Genomic DNA, 20958 nt, shown 5'->3' on the forward strand with positions numbered 1-20958 from the left:
TCGGTGGTGACAGTAACAATTACACCGAGCGAGGTGGCGGAGTAATCAACTCTCTGGACTCGCATTCGAGAGGACGATGTTTCAAATCAGCGTCCGCCAGTCCTGATTTACCATATGTATTTATATGGATATCGTGTCTGATACACACGTATTCCCCGAACTCTTACGGGACTTGGTAAGAATGTCTTCCACGAGTAATGAGGGTGTTGGGGTGGGACACTACGAGTGTAGTGTGTGGACATACAAGGTGAGAATGTGGGTCTTGCGGGAGGCGTGCGCGAGATAGTCCGTGCAGTCGCGTTATCCTCTGTGCCCTCGGTGGCTCAGATGGATAGAGCGTCTGCTATGTAAGCAGGAGGTCGTGCGTTCGAGTCCCGGTCAGTGCACAGATTTTCACCTGTCCCCGTTGATACATATCAACGCCTATTGGCAGCTGAAAGTATTAATATAATTCTAATTTCGTCCTGATTTAGGTTTCCCGTGATTTTCCTAAGTCGCTCCAGCCGGTCGCTGTGGCCGATCGGTTCTAGGCGCTTCAGTCCGGAACCGCGCTGCTGCTAAGGTCGCAGGTTCGAATGCTACCTAGGAACATGGGTGTGTGTGGTGTCCTTAGGTTAAGTTAGTTTAAGTTGTTCTACGTCTAGGGGACTGATGACCTCAGATGTTAAGTCCCATAGTGCTTACAGCCATTTGAACGTAAATCGCTCCAGGAAAATGCTGGGATGGTTCCTTTGAAAGGGCACGGCCGACTTCGTTCCCTATCTTCCTTAATCCGAGCTTGTGCTCAGTCTCTGATGACCTTGTTGTCGAAGGGACGTTAAACACTAATCTCCTCCTTCCTCCTTTATAACAATTCCGATTTTGTAAACGAATCCGTTTAACGAGATCATAAACAGTTCTCGTTTAAAATGAGTCTTTCATTAATTACGTTTTATGAGTCCCTCTATTAGGAGGTGTTATGGCGCGTCTTTTGTAGATTTCAGTTATTTTTCTTATTTTTATTCGTGTTTCCTCTCTTACGAGTAAGAAATTATAATTACTAAGGAGGCAAAGTGCCTGAGATAGTAAAGTAACGGAGCAAAGAACTGGAAGTTCACCTGAGACATGACGCAGAATACGTCATAAAAGGCTTAAATTATTTCTTTTGTAAAAATATAAATGTGACGAAATAATGTAAAAACTTTCCTTTCTCTTGTTTCCTATTGAGATTGCCCTTCTTATCGTTCGTTGCTCATTCACTTAAGTGTAGAAAAGTTGAAAACATAATTTCAAAGCAACGCATTAATGACAGTTCTGTGCGTCGTTTAGCCATCGTGAGTCATGTTTCATTTTCAAATGATTAGAAAAAGTGGCCTCCACCATTGTAATAATTGAAATTTTCGTGAGCGGAATTTTTGTCCAGTCTTACAGACAGTGAGTGAGTCCATTTTGTCTTAAAAACGGCATCTGCATCTCTTCCGAATTACATTAAAGGTGTCCGATAGTTCTTCTACAGGTGACACGGTGATTATTCACTTCGTAATTTCAACAAATGCTACAGGCAGAGGTTATTAGGTCTTAGGCTTGGAGTGGACATGTTAGGAATAATCCCATGTATAAAAGTACAGCGCGAAAGCATTTACTAGTACTCAGCCTTGAGAAATGTTTTTTACTCCTTCGAGTTTTTTAAGATATCTAGATATTATATTTTTATGTAAAACAGTTTTGTGCCTCACACATAAAACTGATACAACTAAATAAAATATCTACAGTCCCCCACCATGCAAAATATTTAAGAAGTCTTATAGTAGTATATTTTATTTTAATTTTATTTAGTTATAGTGTTCGATTTTTAACATATTGCACTGAATGGAAATATTGTAGGATCCAAAAAATGTTAACAATAAAACAGTAATGTTAGACAAGTGTTTCTGATCTCGTTAAACCGATTTTTAAACAAACTCAAAATTATGACAGCGAAGCCGGAAATTGTTCAAATAAACTGAAACATGTTTGGGCCAAATTAGACTTTACACAGTTGCAAAAGATGGAATCACTTCCATATTACTGGTAAAACTGTGCCTGCGAAAGGAAGGCTTTAAAAGGACAACATGAAACCTCGCAGTTTTTATTTCCGAGGCCAATAAATGTTACCACACGCGCGATATAAATTTATTGTGGCACAGTTTTTAAGGTGACGACAACTGAAGTAAATCGTGCGTGAGTAAAAATTGTTGAGCAAATTTTAGCTCAAGAGTTTACAGAAACTTAACAAACAGAAAATCCAAATATTGGACATGAAAACAGATTCACCAAAGGAATCGCATGTGCGTCAGACACGCTAAAAAGGTTTATTGGCAGGGAACACAGTGGTATTTGAAAACCACTTTCGAATGACTAAAATCAATTTCGAATTACTTTTGAGCTGTGTTTCTTCTATTGTAAAATAGACAGATACACATATCAAAAGTAACACAGAGGTACCTGGCAACTGGTGAGATACGGTCGGTTGTTACTAATGTGCAGATGCTCATGGACGTCCTGTGTGCGCTGCGAGTATCGTATGGCAGCGAAGCTTGGAAGGTACGCTAATCGGTTACTGCAGAATCAGTTTATGCAGGGGAAAAATTAGTTCCAATATTGGCCACTAGTTGCAAATCTGTCGCTGTACACCATTTTGTCGCCGGTCGCGGTGACCGAGCGGTGCTAGGCGCTTCAGTCCGGAACCGCGCGACTGCTACGGTCGCAGGTTCGAATCCTGCCTCGGGCATGGATGTGTGTGACGTCCTTCGGTTAGTTAGGTTTAAGTAGTTCTAAGTTCTAGGGAACTGATGACCTCAGATGTTAAGTCCCATAGTGCTCAGAGCCATTTTTGAACACCATTTTGTCGCGTCTCCAGTGCTTATATTAAGCAAACTGTGTAAGCAGCAGTTAATAATAAAATCAACATTTTGCATTTCTCACTTGTTTGACCTTTCCTGCCCAAGTCCCATTCCTAATCCTTTAACATGGCAACATTCCTGTTTGTCTTTCGTGCATTCACAGCACCAGATTGACTCCTGGTGGCTGACGCTGGAACTAATTTTTTTTCCAGGTAAATCGGTTCCACATTTATGCATTGGAATATGTACCAGGTTCCACTGGCCTAGGTCTGCAGTTAGTAGCTGCACTTTAATTATAACTAGCTGGTACTATAAACCACAATTTCCAAGGTTTTTGTGATACGTTGGATGCTGTTTACAATAGCCCGAAATATGTCTGAAAGTAAGGATATTATCTCAACAGTTTTGTTTTGTTTTCATTCTTAGCCAGGCTTCAGACGCAAGCTGCAAATACAGTAGAACCTCGTTTACACGTTTTCGCAGGGGCATTATGAAATAACTGTACAAGAGAGATTAACATTAAAATAAAACTTCTTAATGTATTTCTATAAACTTTAAATGCACACAGAGAGTTACTGTGCACATCTTGTCGTCACCGGCATTTCTTGATCTAATGCAACGCTACGGTACTTCCATTGCCATTTCTGTGTTGCTGAACTGTAGTACCGGAGAGTGATCCGAAAACGTGTCCAGAAGTAGAATTATCTCCTCTTCTCACGACGCATGCGAACGTTAAACGTTTTGACTTGACACCTGAAGAGGTTTTGAAGTCATCTATTCCTTCTTTCTTGTAGTCGGTGGGATACGATTGAAGTCCCGAGGCTTACCGGACTGCACGGGATTAGCCGAGCGGTCTGAGGCGCTGCAGTCATGGACTGTGAGGCTGGTCCCGGCGGAGGTTCAAGTCCTCCCTCGGGCATGGGTGTGTGTGTTTGTCCTTAGGTTAATTTAGGTTAAGTAGTGTGTAAGCTTAGGGACTGATGACCTTAGCAGTTAAGTCCCATAAGATTTCACACACACATTTTCACGCTTACCGGACAGTCAGTATTGGTTGAAACTCATCAGAACCATCTCCATTTGACGTGAAGAGAAAGGACACTCTTTGCTTGCTTCTCTTTTCCTGAAAGTGGTGCTCACTCTTAAATGTTAGTGTTTTACCCGACAATAAGTTTAAAAAAGATCTTCTTTTGCGTGCGTTGTAAATATCTTTAAGACTGTATTTGGAAGTTAAGAGATACTGCGATGACGTAATCTGTGCTGTTGGTCTCCCGATAAACACTGTCGTTAGTCCCCACATCCTACCTTGAAACGGAATAACCACCAATAAGAAACTTTAATGTTTTCACCATTTACCTTTTTTGCGAATTCCAAAGCCTTTCCTTCCCACATTGTGCATGAAGAAGGCACATTAGGTGCACACTGCTGCTGAAACCAAGTTTGTAGGCATCTTTCCAAGTCCGCAAACTTTCTACCCTGGTTAAGTTTGCGTTTCTCATCGCTTAGTCTGGCTTTCAAAGCACTATCTAAAAAAATCGATCTTCCGTGCGTTTCATTGACCAACACAGTTGTTAAAAGTAAAATATGGCATTCCGAGACGCTTTAGGATATTCACTGTAGGTTCACTAGTATTTCTTTACACTTCTTCAATCGTGTTTATTTTCTTCTGAATGGAAAGACATCTTCCTTTGTTTGGGACGAACTCATCATTTTCGCATGCACAAAAATTGGAAATTACATTGAAAATTGAGTTCACTCACTATAAAAACACTAGTAGTTTCACCCCAGTGTACAGTGTCGCTGCTCACACTATCGTCAACTGTAACTGCATACCGCTGCCATGTGTTGTGACTGTCTGACCGCTGGCAGCGCTCCCGCTCCTTATCTCTGAAACCAACTGCCGCAAGGTCACGAACAACAGTGTCGCCATGTATGCTGTAGGCCTGTAAATACGGCCCGCGATAGCGACTGCGCGTTTGCATGCAGACAAAAAACTAAAACTCCTCCCGAACAGGCCATGAAGGCCCAACGGTACCGACCGGCCGCCGTGTCATCCTCAGCCCACAGGCGTCGCTGGATGCGGATATGGAGGGGCATGTGGTCAGCACGCCGCTCTCCCGGCCGTATGTCAGTTTCCGAGGCCGGAGCCGCTACTTATCAGTCAAGTAGCTCCTCAGTTTGCCTCACAAAGTTGCATGCAGACAGCAAACCAATTCCTGTTCACACCACATACTTAACGTTTCGTGACGATTTCTTGGTCTTTATAACGTGTATGTTCAACAAAAATGACAGTGTTGAAAATAATAGTGTAAAAACGCGGAAACGTATAAACAGCAAACATGTAAGCGGGGTAGCTTTCCAAACAAAATCGAAAAAGTGCACAGTATACAAGGTCAGAGTGTGAAAACCGTAGCGGTGACAAACGTATAAATGCGTTTTCACTGTATAGCTATACCTGTACGTAAATTCGTGATCAAACTTTGTACCATTGTGCACAGCCAGTCATTACTCAATAATTTCGCCAATAACAACACAGTTGTTTTTTCATTGGATTTTATTTCAGGACAAGTGAAGCTTTGTATCTCTGAAAGTAGAAACAAATTTTCTATTAACACTTCATCGTACCGTAATACCAATGTTACTGAAGACAACGCCACTAAAGCGGAGTTGCTAGACATAATTTTTCCTAAAATCCCTTCAATAAATAAATGAAAACGCAATATAATTGAAAACGTCTGGTCAATGGTGGCCGAGCAACTGGCTCGTCACAATACGCCAGTCATTACTCTTGATGAATTGTGGTATCGTGTTGAAGCTGCATGGGCAGCTGTACCTGTAAACGCCATCCAAGCTCTGTTTGCCTCAATGCCCAGGCGTATCAAGGCCGTTATTACGGCCAGAGGTGGTTGTTCTGGGTACTGATTTCTCAGGATCTATGCACCCAAAATTGTGTGAAAATGTAATCACATGTCAGTTGTAGTATAATATATTTGCCCAATGAATACCCGTTTATGATCTGCATTTCTTCTTGGTGTAGCAATTTTAATGGCCAGTAGTGTACAATAGTCCGCAGCTCGTAGTCGTGCGGTAGCGTTCTCGCTTCCCACGCCCGGGTTCCCGGGTTCGACTCCCGGCGGGGTCAGGGATTTTCTCTGCCCCGTGATGACAGGGTGTTGTGTGAAGTCCTTAGGTTAGTTAGGTTTACGTAGTTCTAAGTTCTAGGGGACTGATGACCATAGATGTTAAGTCCCATAGTGCTCAGAGCCATTTGAACCATTTTTAGTAGTGTACAATAAGTGTGTTGAGGTGGCAATCGCTAAAACCAAGGTGTATTTCGTTGTGACGAGATGTTTTTACGAAATTTCAACCACCAGATTTCTCCTTAAGAGTGAAATGTAGAGTTATCATGTAGATGTAGTTGTAGAAGCCGAAACTCGCTAGTATGTGACAATAATGGTAAACCAAATGGCACCAAATGGCATATCTCCACAACATAAAACAAGACTCCACAGTGCGGTTCATACCACGAACGCCTTGAATAATGGGCAGATCCTTGACTAGACTGCCCAGTAGCATGATTCGTCACACATTAAGCATGTCTGGGATGCGATGAGAAGATGTACAGTTTCATATAACTTCAATCATTTAATACCGATTACCTGATGTACATCTCCAGAAAGTTTGTTGAATATTGGGCTCGAGTCTCAAATGTTCAAATGTGTGTGAAATCTTATGGGACTTAACTGTTAAGGTCATCAGTCCGCTCGGCTAATCCCGCGCGGCGGCTCGTGTCTCTTGGTATTACAATTTACATTAGCGTTAGTGTATAATACAAATATTTAGGTAACCTAAACGCGCTGCCAGGAATAACTATATAATTCACAACATTATTTGTTGTTGAACAATTATCTCTTCTTTTCTTTGTAGACCACTGAAAATGCCAAAGATTATCAAGTAAATGTGCTTGCTGCAAATAACAATAAAAGATTTATTCTTATCTCAAGATAAAAACCATTAAAGGGGCACCTGTGGAAGAATGACTGTATTTATTTTTCATCAGTCTTCTTACAGGTTTGATACTCCCACCGTAATTTTCTCTCCTGTGCCAAACCTTTCATCTCAAAGTAGTACTTCCACCTAGTGATTTGTTGGATATATTCCAAAACTCTTTCTCCCTCTTTAGTTTTTGCCCTGTGAGACTCATTCTAGTACGGTGGGAGTTATTCCTTTGTCTATCAACGCATGTCCCATCAACCTATCTGTTCTCTTTATCAATGTTTTCCACATGTTTTTCTCCTAGGCGGTTTTGCAGGAATCCTCCTTATTTTTCATCTTATCAGTCCACTTCATTTTCAAGATCCTTCCTCAGCACCGCGCCACAAACCTTGCGAGGTGCCGGGGCTAGCAGTGTATTTAACACTAAATTCTTCTAGAATCTACATATGCAAATGATGCTCTAAGCCCCCCCCCCCTTATTCTAACTCCGACTTTTGCTGTTGCACATGGATTAAAAAGAAACGCGAACTGACTGTAATCGACCCTGCAAGTGGAGTAGAAAAGAGTTTGGCACCTGCAATAATTTCATTTGATAAATAAGTTAAATAAAGGAAAGTTTCATTAACGTAGTGAGAAATGATAGGGTTGCTCTACCGATTAACAGAATGAAAGTTCTGTTCAAAATAACAATATGATTTATTATAACTCAAAATAATAAACAAATACACATGAAACATTTACAATACATCACATTGGCTCAAAGTGGATACTCAAATAAATGCTGTGAAGGTGAAGTTGTCCCTAAACTAGATTGTGACATTTATGACAAAGTGGTATGTGGAGCCAATTCCTTGCAACTCAAGTCTTAAGAGAAACACACAGCCAACCCAACATTAATTGCTGCTACAGAAGTGAGAACTCAGACAATGAACACTCAAGACAGAACAAAGTTAGAAAAAGACGGAGAGGCGCGCTCTGCTTAGCTCTGATTATCACCTAGAAAAATCCCTATCTGCCAGTGCTGCGGACGTACGTTACCAAGCTGTCTTCTTAACTGCAAGGACACGATCTGGCGTACCGGAGGCGATGGCTGGTTGCTTCAACGTCCCGTCGTGGTGATGATAATGTCGCGAGTATAGCCCGAAACAAATTATCCTGGTCTGGTTATTCCAGACTAAAGACTTCCTAGCAATACAAATGCGCCTCTGAGGGAGACAAAGAAGGCTCGCCACACAATCACTGACAGTACAGTGATTGATTTTAACAAGCGAAGTCACACAGTAACTCCGATACAGTCAACTTTAGCCAAAACTGCTCAAGACAGACAACATAGGCCGCTTGTACGCAGAACGCTCAATTGCCAACTGTACTCGGAATGTTACGTTGAAGTCGAAACTTCAGCAACTTCGTTAAACAGTTACAATCAAATAAAAGTATATTAGACAGCCAACGGAAGGCAGGCTGCCCAGAGCAGCGAGAGCTCAGTCTTGTAACCTACTCCAACCGAAAGGCGAGAGCCGACTCCCCACAAGAGCACCCATACAAACCGAACACAGAACATTCCTGCCCCCACGACAGTGGCCGTGGTTAAACGTTCCAATCAGCAACTCGAAAACCGGCGGAAAATTCCACTCTATTGCCGGAGCACTACCATTCCACCAATGGAGATTCTTGGCACCAATTTCTGCGCTGATTTTGCTACGTCACGGAGCTATGCCCTGAGCAAGCCAATCACAGTTACTATTTTGCGGAAAGCGCGGGAATTTTCCCGCCACAACTGCCTGGGAAAAAAATGGTTCAAATGGCTCTGAGCACTATGGGACTCAACTGCTGTGGTCATCAGTCCCCTAGAACTTAGAACTACTTAAACCTAACTAACCTAAGTACATCACACACATCCATGCCCGAGGCAGGATTCGAACCTGCGACCGTAGCAGTCGCACGGTTCCCGACTGCGCGCCTAGAACCGCGAGACCACCGCGGCCGGCTCTGCCTGGGAACACAAGTCATCCCACGCCTCGCTGGTAGCCCGCCAGAAAGTGTTTTCGCTAAGTTTCTGTGAAGCAACGGAACCTCTAGCCCAGCCGCTACTTCAGGCCCCTGCGGGCGTGACAATGTCGGCGTCTGGAAAGCATTCACTCGACTCCCTCACACCTGTCGGCTTACCCTTTCAAGTTCAGCAGAGCTCGCCTGTCACCGGACCACCTGGGTGACGAGAGATGCTGCGTGGGAAATCCGCGTGTGAAGGAATAGCAGACTTTCACCGCATGCAATTAGAGAGGAAAATCGTAAGATAGAAATATGAGAGGGGGCTCATGCCACCTCTCAACCTTTCAATTCTTTTTTTTCCGGTCTTCTGGCAGTCTGTGATTCACATCCATGCAAATATCAACTTATGACAAGTGTGTTGTAAGTGTAGCAATGGCTGGTCGGCCGATAAAAGTTTTCACTCTCTAACCAGTGAATATAACACTTCTCGTAAAAGATCTTGTGCAGTAGAAGTGTGGGAGTTCCATGCTTCGACACTCATGAACCTCGCTCGATGCCATGAGGTCACACAGCAGGAGGGAATAAACATTTTACGATGCACGGTCGTTTTATAGAAAAGAGAAGTCCGCGCAGTGCAATACGGCCGCTAAAGCTTCACAGTACCATAAACTTCAGATAAAATGGATAAAACTGTACCGCATCGTCAAAATTTTTTCTGTTACAAAGAGGCGTATAACCAACAAAGAAGCTACCTCTGCGTTACAGCACTGTGGCTGGTTGCAAAAAATGGCACTGCTCGTCATATTTTGTAACGTCAGCTGCACGATTTTGTAATCATTGCAATGACATTGAGAGGTGGCATGAGCCCCCTCTCATATTTCTATCTTACGATTCTCCTCTCTAGTTGCATGCGGTGGAGGGTTGATATTCCTTCACACGCGGACTTCCCATGCAGCGTCTCTCGCCATCCGGGTGGTCCAGTGACAGGCGGGCTCTTCTGACTTTGAAAGGGTAGGCCGACAGGTGTGGGGGGTCGAGTGAATGCTTTCCGGACGCCGACATTGTCAGGAGACGCGCCCGCGGGAGCCGGAAGTGGCGGCTGGGCTGGAGGTTCCGTTGCTTCGCAGAAGCTTAGCGAAAACACTTTCGGGCGGGCTACCAGCGAGGCGTGGGAATGACTTATGTACCCAGGCAGCTGTGGCGGGAAAATTCCCGCGCTTTCTGCAAAATAGTAACTGTGATTGGCTTGCTCAGGGCATAGCTCCGTGACGTAGCAAAATCAGCACAGAAATTGGCGCCAAGAATCTCCATTGGTGGAATGGTAGTGCTCCGGCAATGGAGTGGAATTTCCGCCGGTTTTCGAGTTGCTGATTGGAACGTAACCACGGCCACTGTCGTGGGGGCGGGAATGTTGTGAGTTCGGCCTGTACGGGTGCTCTAGGTAGTCGGCAGTCGCCTTTCGGTCGAGGACGTAGAAGCAACCAGCCAACGGCTCCGGTACGCCAGATCGTGTTCTGGCAGTCAAGAAGACAGTTTTGGTAACGTATGTCCGCAGCACCGGCAGATAGGGATTTTCCTAGGTGATAATCAGAGCTCAGCAGAGCGCGCCTGTTCGTCTTTTTCTAACTTTGTTCTGTCTTGAGTAGCAGCAATTACTGTTGGGTTAGCGGTGTGTCTCTCTTGAGATTTGAGTGGCAAGGAATTGGCTCCACATACCACTTCGTCTTAAACCTCACGATCTAGTTTAGGGGCAACTTCACCTTTACAGTGTTTGTATGAGTCTCCAATTCGAGCCAATTTAATGTATCATAAATTAGAATGCATGTGTTTTTGTTTATTAATTTGTGTTTAGTCTTAATAAATCATATTGTTATTTTGGACAGAACTTTCATTCTGTTAATCGATAGAGCAACCCTATCACTCCTCACTATGCTAATGAAACCTTTGTTTATTTAACTTATTTATCAAATTAAATTATTGCAGGTGCCAAACTCTCTTCTACTCCACTGGCAGGGTTGATTAGAGTCAGTTCGCGTATTTTTTTATCCTTGTGCAACAGAAAAAGTCGGAGTTAGAATAGGGGGGGCTTAGAGCATGATTTACATATGTGGATTCTAGTAGAATTTAGTGATAAATACACTGTTAGCCCCGGCACCTCGCATAATATGGCGACCATTAGCCTCGGATCTTTCCTGAGAATCACTGATTAACAAACAGTATTCTTAGTACGAACATTCAAATTTTTTTTCTCTAATTTTTTTTTTATTGATTAATACCCAAGTTTTTTTATGGTAGTTCCGCGTTTAGTTTTACGTAGCGGCGCATGATTACAGTTTTTGTTTTCGGTGTATATATTTTTTTTTTTGTTCATTGTTTTTTGTGTTTCGTTGATGTGGTGTCCGTACCACATCGCACTTTGTCGGATTTGTGTGCGGTTTCTGTACCACATAAAATTGTGTTTGTAATTACAGCGTTGGAACAGCGTTGTTGAAATTTTATGTCTATGTGTAAAAATACAGGGAGTAGATTATTTTATTGTGTATTTTAGATAAATTTTGTCTCTCATGAATGATCACGAGAAGTAAGGCACGACTATTAGTGAGCGAAGCTAAAACAAAAGTGGATACTATAATGGATAAGAGACACGTTACTGACGGGGATAGGTTTGCAGATGAGATGGGCACATTTTTAGGACAGGACGACAGGGTCATTGATGAGGAAGGTGATTTGGACGCGGTTTTAGAGCAACGTCGCGGCGATGATTATGATAGTGAATTGGAGGATGGAACAGAGACAGGCACACAGGTCGAGACAGTAGCAGAAGTTTATAGTCAAACGAACGAGTGCAGACAGAGGCCAGCTCGGTCACGTCAGAGCTCTAGCGCCCAGGTGTCCAGAGTTACATCACCCATGTGTGACGAGGATCAAAATGATGACATTAACCCAATACTGAGCTTCCTACGATCAATGAAAGAAGAAGCTGAAGAACAGCGTAAGAAGGAGAAGGAAGAAGCTGACGAACAGCGTAAGAAGGACACTCAGGCAATAATTTCGCATATAGGGAAAATTCATGGCGAATTATTAACAATAAAGAAAGAATGTGGAGAAGCAAAACAAATGTCACTGGTAGCACAAAAAGTAGCAGGCCTAGCCAAAACGGCAGCAATGGGAGCAATGAAAGTCGCAAAAGTAACTTCTCAACTCGCAGGTCGCTTGCGACGTGCGACACAAGCCCACTCAAAATCCCTAGCGTTCTTAAAAACCCAAGGTAATATTGCGGTTACGAACATCACGAAACAAATGAAAGAAGTAGAGAGTCGGATAGCAAAACTAGAGCGAAAAGGGCACACGAGTACTGCGCGTTCGGATACCAATGATGAAGTACACAGAATTGTGTCTCCGAGGAAAAGCCCGCCGTGCTCTAGCCCACTGACAGAGGGCGGAACTAACAATGCACACGCAGAAACACCTAGTAATAGCTCCAATAATTGTAGCCCACTTAGGAGAGTGAATTCTGAGTGCCACCGCCACTGTGATACAGAGGTAGCACATCACAGTTATCAGCAAGATAGATCAGGACACTCAGCAGACGTGCAAGTATCGGAAACGAGTGACAACACCAGTGCGAGGATCGGACAGGATTTTGATCACAATCACTTCCTGTCGATACTAAAATTCCAAAAGTTCAGAGATAATGGAGGGTCGATGCATCCGAAGAGCTGGGTGACGCAGTTTACTAATTCATTACCGTCATCATGGCCAACCCACGCAAAATTAGAATTCATGTGTGGACACATCGAAGGCCAAGCCGCGGAAAAGATGCGGGGTGTGGCAGCGACGTGTCGGACCTATCAGGAATTTGTTGATGCATTCCTGCGGACCTACTGGTCAAAGGAAACGCAAGACAGGATTAAAGAGGAAATAATATTTTGTCCTGAACTGGAAGTGTCCGGGCATAGGAACGCAACCAAATTTTTTGATGATTTACTCAAGAGGAATCAGTTTTTAGATAGTCCATATAGCAACGGAGAAATCATTAAATTTTGCTTTTCCAAATTGCCTATTAGGTATCAACAGACACTTGTCGGGAAGTGTGGATCTGACATAGAAGCATTCAAGAGTCTATTGCGCGAACTCGAAGTAGTCTTCGATAAACAAGACGCAAAGGACAGGAAGAAGGCGCAAAATAACAAATACCACGGGCCAGCAAGGGAAGACGACAACAGATCGCAAAATCACACTCGTCAGTTAGGAAACCAGGGTTACGGAAATCAAGGTTACGCTACTCAAGGTTATGGAAACCAGAGACACGGAAACCAGAACGTCAGGGAGCAGGGTCAATCTAGACAAGGAATCTGGGACAGGAGGAATAACGAACGGCAAAGCGACCGGAATTGGAGAGAGCGAAATCAAGGACAACAGGAGAACCAGGAGATTGAAATTAGACCTGCAAATCCTAATGCACGTCAGAGGAGGGGGAGTCTAACAAGGGATTGGCGCTAGTCCATAGGATTCCACCACATCTCTCACACAAAGAAGTTCGTGGAATAATAGTAGTTTAAGTGGTGTACATAGTAGAATAGGCAAATATATGAACCTTTCTTCGGGGAACAATAATTGTTGCATTAATAGATTAAGATTGTTAAAAGTATTAACACGCTGCATTGTCTCACATAAGAATGTACTGCTGCTATCCTTTTTTTGTTTATGTTCGCGACTTCCAATGTCGGTGGAGTAGGAGACACTACCTTTTCATGAGCAATGTTTTTGTCCCTTCCTATCTGGTGTCCATGTTGAGGGATAAAGATGAGTGACGAGACGTCGCACAAACGGGCGCATACAAGAACGTGCTCTTAGAAGCGTTCTGAGAAGTCGTGTTACGCTCAATAGCGGCCACAACCAGTTCGTGAAACGTTCATACCAATGATTGCAGGGACGCGTCAGTGCACGGCAAGATTGTGGTATATTGCGTGATTTCGAGGATGAATATGGGCAGTATAGTTTTTTGCAGAGCTGCGCCAGCATCGTTGTCTTGCAAGTCGGGGTGATCCTGTGAGCGTTTGACTCCAATGGTGCCCTAGACGAGAGAAATGCGAGCATAAAGCCTACCATGCCAATGTGCTGGTTGGGGATTTAGCGTGCTGCTCGTGACTGTCACAGATGAATAACCAGGGACTTATACTTGGATATTCGTGACATACTGTGTAGCTGGCGTGTGTTGGGCGACTGAATGCTCAACAGGAACCACCACTGGCTCGGTCATATTACATTGCTTCTGGAAAGGTGTGCTTTGATCGCGAAAACTGCATCACATAGAGAAGGAAGTTGCAACTATAAATTTATTGTCGCGTATAGCCATGGCTAACCCAGTCTCTGGAGTTTCAGTGAGGTGTAATGAAAACTCGGAGGTCATGTCGTACGGCGCGCACATCACTGTCGTCAATAGCGGCGATCAGCGAGGCATCTCAACGTAACAGGAATTATGTAAGAGTATTGTGTATAAAAAAAAAAAAAAAAGGGGGGGGGGGTTCGATATACTAGGATAAGTTAAACTGTAGGATTTAACAATAACTAGATTAATATTGTGGGGGTTTTCTACCACAAGTGTTGTGTTTGGGCGCGCCTGTTGGGATGTTATTTTTCAGGTCATCAAATCACAGACCCGAGATGGAGGGATGACCGGCGAGCGAACGTAGAATAGTTGCAATAACATAATTTATTCAGAAGACATAGAATGTAGATCGTTGGCATATGGTAGTTAATTCTTGAGCATGTCTACTGTCGATCTATATAATTAATAGTAATATTAGTGCGGGCCCGCACATTTAGTTGTTCATCCATTACAAAGCATCAGTTATCACACACCATGTACATACTGAGATCGGTCTCTACACATATATCAAAATAAATTACTTCCATGTCTAGATTAGATGTTATAATGATTGCCATAGATTAATAACTATAAAAGTAAAATAAGAGTGTCTGAAATGACAGACCATCAATGTTTCATTATGTAAATTTATTATAACATAGAAGGTCATGGGAAAAAGTTAGGCATAAGATTTTTGTAAGAATTGTGCAGATGACGGGGATCGTGGCAATGCGGAGGCCGGCCGGAGCGGGAACAAGAGGTCTGCGGCTACCTGCAAGAAAAGAGCGTCAGCACCCCACCTGACGTGAAGGGCGAGAGCATCCGGTCCTACGAGCTGACAGCACGGGGCCGTGTACCTGAGGGACTAGGCGGCAGACAGCCCTCGCCGGGCCACAAGCGAAAGTGAGGCTGGCCGTTGACACTGACACGCGACCCACACGCGACAGACTGCTAGCTCTCCAGACGCGGCAGCCGTTTGGAGGGTTTCCCTGCGGCAGACCACGTTGTCGTGAGTACACGAAGAAGATCACATATCGTGTCAGAACCTGCGCCTCATGTGCCTCAGGACAGAAAGGGACGCTCTATACTCACCTGTTTGGGTTTTTACAACTCACTAGCATTGGCCGATCTGCATACACAAAGCAGTATCGTGCCACACTAACAAATGTATGGCCTCATTTATAACTTCTCCTCTCTATTAGAGAGCAGTTTTAGCAATCGTCGCTCCTAGTTCGATCCTGTATGGATGACCTCACACACTTGTGGAGTCACTCCACGTGCCATCATCCCTCGTCGAACTGCAATATTGGGAAACATAAAGTACTGTCCAGCGAGAGAAGAGGCCTAGACTAGTGATGTATCCCAACAAGTAGACCTCAGAGACAATTAATCGACGTGAGGAGAGCCTATCACTGTGTCTTCCTACCATACTGCCATCATCATATGCGTGGGTCTTGGTCCGATCTCAACAGAGTACTGCAGATGCTCCAGCAAACCCTATTGCCGTTGCAACAACGTAGCAACAACACCCGACGTTTAGCCCTCTGTGATGTCAGTAAGGTGTAATGTGTGAAGTGCTTCGAATATTTCTAACAATGTGATTTAGTGCCTCATTCTCAGCACAGTCGTGAACATTGTGCAATGTGCACGCACAACTTGATGCCCCATGAACCTTTTTTTTCTTTTCTTTCTTAAATTTCTTTCTCTAGTGTTGGTTTTGTAATGTATGTTATACCTTGTATGTGTTTGTGTTTTACACTGTAATTCTTATTACAAATTATTGTATTGTTCTCCACACCATGTTTTTTTTGTATTTTGTATTTATTGTTGTGTGTATGCGAACAGTGTGCCTGAAGTCCCCATAAACTGAAGCAGATACCACCACTGTCATTGTGAATGGACCATCAGTTCAGGGAACATTTTGTAAAGGTTATTCTTGCTGCAGGGAGACAGAATGAATCGGAGGTTGTAATTAGATTCTGAAAGCTCACAAAGAGATTGTTAACTTAAATAGTATCATGTGTGAGTGAGTTCAGGTTAGTTTAATGATTAAAATTGTTGTAACATCTTGGGCATTTAATTGCAGAGCACTCCAACTCTGATTGTAAAGAATAAACTGCTCCATATTTGGCTCACATGCCCGGGCCATATTTAGAGCGTGAATGTCTGTGTGAATCGGTGTTTGGAAGGGGCTCCCTGGGTATGGATGTGTGATGTGAGTGTTAGTGTTCCATATTAAGAAGGTGAAGTTGGCTACATCATAAATAATCCTCCCTCTATGAGCTGCATTTTTCAGTTGCAGTGATTTTTTTTATAGAGTGCGGCATGTGGAGTCAGTTTTTAAGATTGTTCTTGGGCGATTGACTCACTACCTTGCTCCTAAGTGAGCCAACCGCTCACCAATTACAATCTAAAATGGCGTAGGGGCAATGAGAGGTGGCATGAGCCCCCTCTCATATTTCTATCTTACGATTCTCCTCTCTAGTTGCATGCGGTGGAGGGTTGATATTCCTTCACACGCGGACTTCCCATGCAGCGTCTCTCGCCACCCGGGTGGTCCAGTGACAGGCGGGCTCTTCTGACTTTGAAAGGGTAGGCCGACAGGTGTGGGGGGTCGAGTGAATGCTTTCCGGACGCCGACATTGTCAGGAGACGCGCCCGCGGGAGCCGGAAGTGGCAGCTGGGCTGGAGGTTCCGTTGCTTCGCAGAAGCTTAGCGAAAACACTTTCGGGCGGGCTACCAGCGAGGCGTGGGAATGACTTATGTACCCAGGCAGCTGTGGCGGGAAAATTCCCGCGCTTTCTGCAAAATAGTAACTGTGATTGGCTTGCTCAGGGCATAGCTCCGTGACGTAGCAAAATCAGCACAGAAATTGGCGCCAAGAATCTCCATTGGTGGAATGGTAGTGCTCCGGCAATGGAGTGGAATTTCCGCCGGTTTTCGAGTTGCTGATTGGAACGTAACCACGGCCACTGTCGTGGGGGCGGGAATGTTGTGAGTTCGACCTGTACGGGTGCTCTAGGTAGTCGGCAGTCGCCTTTCGGTCGAGGACGTAGAAGCAACCAGCCAACGGCTCCGGTACGCCAGATCGTGTTCTGGCAGTCAAGAAGACAGTTTTGGTAACGTATGTCCGCAGCACCGGCAGATAGGGATTTTCCTAGGTGATAATCAGAGCTCAGCAGAGCGCGCCTGTTCGTCTTTTTCTAACTTTGTTCTGTCTTGAGTAGCAGCAATTACTGTTGGGTTAGCGGTGTGTCTCTCTTGAGATTTGAGTGGCAAGGAATTGGCTCCACATACCACTTCGTCTTAAACCTCACGATCTAGTTTAGGGGCAACTTCACCTTTACAGTGTTTGTATGAGTCTCCAATTCGAGCCAATTTAATGTATCATAAATTAGAATGCATGTGTTTTTGTTTATTAATTTGTGTTTAGTCTTAATAAATCATATTGTTATTTTGGACAGAACTTTCATTCTGTTAATCGATAGAGCAACCCTATCACTCCTCACTATGCTAATGAAACCTTTGTTTATTTAACTTATTTATCAAATTAAATTATTGCAGGTGCCAAACTCTCTTCTACTCCACTGGCAGGGTTGATTAGAGTCAGTTCGCGTATTTTTTTATCCTTGTGCAACAGAAAAAGTCGGAGTTAGAATAGGGGGGGCTTAGAGCATGATTTACATATGTGGATTCTAGTAGAATTTAGTGATAAATACACTGTTAGCCCCGGCACCTCGCAACATCACATATCCTCCCAGCTGGTGAAGGTTCATTTTGTGTCGCCCTCCCCTTTTGGGAGCTTCACTTTTTTTATCAGGCTGTATGAACGTGCGTAGTTAAAAGAAATGTCTTTCCTATTGACCTTGCGTTAAGCAGTTTCCTCATTGTGATCTTAAGCAGTCTCCTCATTGCGATCTTTTAGAATGTAAGTAATGCCATCTAATAGAAAAGTATACTGGTGGAAACATGGTGGAAAAGAAGTTGACTCTTCAGAGAATGATCGATAAATAATGAATAGATGATATGGAAGAAAAAAAAAAGAGAAACACAAAGAGATGACAAAAACATGGATACGCTTTGGTAAGCGTGTGTAACGTTCCTAATACCGTGACCAGCATGTGACAAAACGCAACTGCAAGTGGGGACGTCCCGTCGTTGAGACCTAGTTCATCCCTCACTCACCATAGAAGAGCCGAGACCTTGAAGGGAGGTCTCAAAACACATTTAACACCACGAATCTTAATGACACGACCGATCTTGTTTGAAATTCTTCCTAGATAGGGCAATAAAGCTATTGACTTAAGGAACGTTCTCATCATACTCTTCATTTGCAGCAGGTCTGTAGCATCTTGTCTGTCGCTCGTTGTATCCACTCTAGCGAAAAGAACGCTTTACGTGAGCCAATTTAGCTGGCTGGCTTCCACAATTTGTGCGAGCGACTGAGTTCCCACTCTTTCCACTCAATTACATCACAAGGCCCAACCACAGACTGTTTCACCAACTTATACTAGCCGTTCCATGGCACTGCTTTTAAACAACTACCTATATAATATTCAGACACTTCCGTAAAATGTTAACTTCCACCAAAACGTTATTTCTGTATGGAATTGCCGAAATTAGTAAGTAATAGCACTATCTCAAAAACGCTTACGAAAAGAATCTACGAGGCTAATCCCAAAAGTAAGGTCTCCTATTTTTTTTAAGTACAGAACTCTGAGTGGCAGTTAGTCACACTGTTATGAAGAATGCTTCATTCGCTGTATGTAAACATATGCACGCCACGCTGAGGCGCTCAGTCTTGTCTTGGCAGCCGTTGAGAATGGAGCTCCCGTTGGATGTTACCGCCAAGTGCAAATTGGGCCCAATTATTCTGTTTTTGAACGGAAAGGGCACTGCTCCGATTGAAATCCATCGCGAATTGACGGAAGTGTATGGTGAGTCGTGCATGGATGTCAAAAATGTTCGTAAGTGGTGTAGGGAGTTTGCAGCTAGTCGGACCGAAATTCACGACGAAAAAAGGAGCGGGAGACCGTCAATTTCTGAGAAGACAGTGTTGAAGGTTGAGCAAAGCATGCGTGAAGATCGGCGGATCACCCTGGATGACCCCTGCACGTTGGTTCCTGAGGTTTCCCGAAGCACCGCTCACAGAATTTTAACGGAAACATTGAACTACCGGAAGATGTGCGCAAGATGAGTGCCACGCATGCTGACTGAGGACCACATGCGGCAACGAGTTGATGCTTCCTGCGCATTTCTTCACCGCCTTGCAGCCGAACAGGACAACTTTCTGGACTCAACTGTCACGGGTGACGAAACCTGGGCATACCAGTTTACACCTGAGACCATACAACAATCACGCCATTGGCGGTATCCATCTTCGCCAAAACCGCGGAAATTCAAACAAACACAGCTTGCCGGTAAAGTCATGACAACAGTTTTTTGGGATCGGAAAGGGGTATTGTTGGTCCGATTTACGCCCACTGGGACCACAATTAACGCTGACAGGTACTGTGAGACGCTGAAAAAACTCAAACGGGCAATCCAGAACCGGAGAAGAGGAATATTTAGCAAGGGCGTACAAATTCTCCATGACAACGCTCGCCCACACATCGCTCGGCAAACCGTTGCTCTCCTGCAACAGTTTCAGTGGAACATAATCACCCACCCACCCTACAGTCCTGACTTGGCGCCCAGTGACTATCACCTGTTCCTAGGTTAAAAGAACATTTGGCCACAAAATGATTCAGCTCCGACGACGAGGTGAAAGAAGAGGTTCATAACTTTCTGAACAGCATGGCGGCGAGCTGGTATGACATGGGCATACAACTGCCGCAGCGTCTACAAAAATGCATCGACAGAAATGGTGATTATGTCGAAAAATAGCTAAATGTTCAAGCTTTAAACTTACTTTTGAGATTACCCTCGTACGTATATCGCTGCATACTGCACCACCTTGCTTAACGGCAAACTGATTATCGGTGTGCCTGTAAGGCAGTTGTGTTAATGGTTCACTCTCAGTAAAGCCACGATGCCTTGACTGACGAGAAACGCTATTTCGATAACAGCCGAAACAGCTTGTATGGCTACAGACCGACATGAATTTGTTTCCAGTTATTACCAACATTAACTTCCAACAATTTCGGATTAGTATGCTGATATTTGTGTAGTCATATTGTTAACTCTACTGCGCCGAGTTGTGATTTGTGAAGTGCCATTTGGGATTTGTATTTATTTCAAAAATCAGTGATGAGTCTGACGTTGTCACGGTATGTAGGTTACACGAGACGTAGTAGGCCTTTCCGTGGATATAGCGCCACTGATTACCGAACATGACGTCACGAGGCGAACATCGTAGGCGCCGACTTCAAATCTCGCATATCACGAGCGTACGCCTCACGTTATCAACAGGCAGCTTTCTACAACTCGGCTCGCAAAACGCCAGCTGTTTTTCCGATCGTGCCTCAAGCCTTATTTTTATTGGATGACAAACGTAAATTAAATAATCACAGGTGAATTGAAAACGCGTGACTTTACTTTGCCTTTCTCTCTTTTATTATGAATGTGACCTATTCGAAAAAACTACGTTTCGCAATTACAGTTTGTAACTGCAAGATTTATTCCGTTACACAGTTATTAGAAAATAAAATATAACGACGATATATCCCATACCTTACAGCAGTCACACTACAAAATTAATCTGTGATTGCTCAATGTGCTACAGACCAAAGTTGGTTCTTTTTC

The sequence above is a fragment of the Schistocerca nitens genome, chromosome 7 (assembly GCF_023898315.1).
Source record: "Schistocerca nitens isolate TAMUIC-IGC-003100 chromosome 7, iqSchNite1.1, whole genome shotgun sequence".
Taxonomy (NCBI): Eukaryota; Metazoa; Arthropoda; class Insecta; order Orthoptera; family Acrididae; genus Schistocerca; species Schistocerca nitens.